General features: G+C 28.2%; 1 protein-coding gene across 1 annotated transcript in view; it reads right to left on the bottom strand.

The window, feature by feature from the left end:
* The window catches only part of LOC122633852 (UBA-like domain-containing protein 2), a 21,119-nt gene that overhangs the window by 17,579 nt on the left and 754 nt on the right, over window positions 1–2,786 (bottom strand). The window lies entirely within an intron of this gene.

Below are 2,786 nucleotides of genomic sequence, written 5' to 3'. Positions count from 1 at the left end.
TCATCTGCAATCAAAATCATATCTAATAAAAAAATTGCTACCATATGTCGTTTAATACGAGATAATCGGTATCTTAACGACTGACTAACAGATTCATACTGTACTGTAATAATTCATGCTATCCGAATACATTATTTACAAATCAAGCAATCGTATAATATTTTGACGACATGAAAGTCAGTGATCTTGTTGAAAATATAATCGACTTCAGTTATATAGTTTAACGATCGACGAACGAGTTTTTAAATCATGATTTGGAAAACTACTTTAATACATAAGATTTTGTAAACGCTATATAGTAGCAATTTCTTATTAGATATGAATTTTATTACAAATCATGATTACCATACAAGTATGTAAAAAAAGATTATAGATATTTATAGAGGAAAAAAACGGAAAGACCTGTGTCGATCTTCATATCTCGAGGTCACAAGTAAAAAGGAAAAAAAAAAAAAAAAAGAAATTACATGCACTTTGTAGCTGATTTCGAATTGTGCAAATTTCTCTTACTAAATTTTCTTTTAACTTCAATTAGTCATATGATATGTATATATTTATATTATAAATTTAATAATATTTAATAATTTTATTCAATTAATTATTTTGTTGATTTGCGAAAGATACGCAGAAATTTTTTTTCTTTTTATTTTCTCTCTCTTTTTCTCTGTTTCTCTCTACTTCCTCATCATGTAACATAAACGTTCGAAATATATGACTCATTGTCAGAGTGAAAACATTACCGAACCAGTATTTACATATATATATATATATATATATATATATATATATATATATATATAAGATATATCCTTCGTTTGTTTCTTCTTTCTTTCTAACTCTTAAAAAAAATCATGTTTACAAACTGACATACCCTATACCAATGACGCCGAATCTTTTTTGGTCGGTGGATTAGTCAAACAAAAAAATTTTGTATTCACCAATCGTGCGTTAAATATTTGAACTGAGTAATTTAGAAAATAAAAACAAATTCTATATTTAAATCTTTAGTCATTCTACAGTAGGAAAAAAGAAAAAAAAAAAGAGTAAAATCGAAGTTAAATAGTGTAATTTTATTTGTGGTGCAAAATTTACTGTCGAAATCATTTTTCTATATCAAGATTGTTTAAACAATGCTACACAAATAGACAATTAAATTTCCGTAGACACATTTTAAGATTTTATAAGAAATTATATATATATATATATTATATTAATTTAGTAAATAATTTTGAGATCTTGTGTTTCGCGAAAATTATAAATTTCAATTTTTAGTTTTTCAAATAATTTATAAAACTAGTTAAACTTTTTGAAAATTCACGAGTCATTTCTCTCACGGATCATAGTGATCCATTGGTCAAGGGGTTCGCCATTGCTGCTCTACATGAACATATATGCATATACACATGCACACGCGCGCGCATACGAACACACAATTCAATGAATTTTTATTATTGAATTATTTCTACAATAAAACGATCGTTGTTTTGAAAGCAATGAAATATTCACAAAAATTTTTATATACGTTTCTTTCCATGTAGTACACTACGATAGAATTTTTTTTTTTTCCAAAAATGGAAATAACTATTGTTTTCATCGAGAGAAAAAAATAGAAAGAAACAAGAATTGAATTATTTCAATTAATCGCACAAAAGATGTATAAATAAATATCTTCTTTTTTTCTTTCATGATCCTGTTGCATTGTGAATATATGGAAAAATTGTTAAGAAAATTATTTAAGTAACAATCGATTGAAGGTCGTTCCATTTGAAAAGATGAAAAGATATTTTCTCTCTCTCTTCCCTTCCTACGTAAGAATCAACGGACCGATCGATGCCTCCTTCCCTCTCCGACCAACCTGCTCTCTCTCTTTTTCTTTTTCTCTCGTTCGTTCTCGACGAAGAGTCGCCACAGTCGACGTCATTCTAACTCTTACAACATTCTCCAGAGTAAACAAAGCCGCAACGTGCACGCGCGCGAGCTCTCTAACTCGTGATTAGAACTCTATCTACATATTTGTTCTCTCTCTCTCTCTCTCTTTCCAACAAAGTGCATCGACTTGAAAAGACAATAGAAGAAGTAATAGAATATTCAAATAAATATAACTACACATGATAACATTAATTCGTGATTGATAATTCTTTTCTTTCTTTTACCTGTTTTATCAATAAATTGATGCGTAACGATTTATATAATACAATTGATGGAGAAAGAAAAAATAAGTAAAAAACCATATAAATACTTATCATTTTTCTCTTTTTCGATTTTTATGAATGGACTCCAACGCATGTAATGTATGTACATATATAAATGCCGTTCATTGACGTGTGAAAGAAAAGAAAGTCGTATAACGATCTTCAACTTTTATTTTTTAAACAGAAAGAAAAAAGAAAAGAGACAGAAATAGAAAGATAGACAGAGAAAGTTAGACGATGATTATGATGTTAATAATAATAATAATAATAATAATAATAATAATAATAATAATAATGACAATAACAATAATATAACAATAGTAATAACACTAATAACGATAAAACAAGAGTTCCTATGTACTTATCGATAATATTCCATAGTAAAAAAAGTATTACGTATGTACATGTATATCTATCTATTATCTATCTATACATGAGTATATATATATATATATATATGTATGTATATAGAAAAGCAAGTAGAGTCGCCACCGTTCGTCGTCGTCGTCGTCGACGACGTCGTGTCGGCCATTTTCGCAGCTTTGTTTACGTACACGAAGTGGCATCGAACGCGTATGAAGTGGCGAAAGGGAG

This window comes from Vespula pensylvanica, chromosome 13 (assembly GCF_014466175.1).
Source record: "Vespula pensylvanica isolate Volc-1 chromosome 13, ASM1446617v1, whole genome shotgun sequence".
NCBI classification, from domain to species: domain Eukaryota; kingdom Metazoa; phylum Arthropoda; class Insecta; order Hymenoptera; family Vespidae; genus Vespula; species Vespula pensylvanica.
The sequence above is the reverse complement of the archived record's forward strand: the minus strand, read 5'-3'. Positions and strand labels throughout refer to the sequence as shown.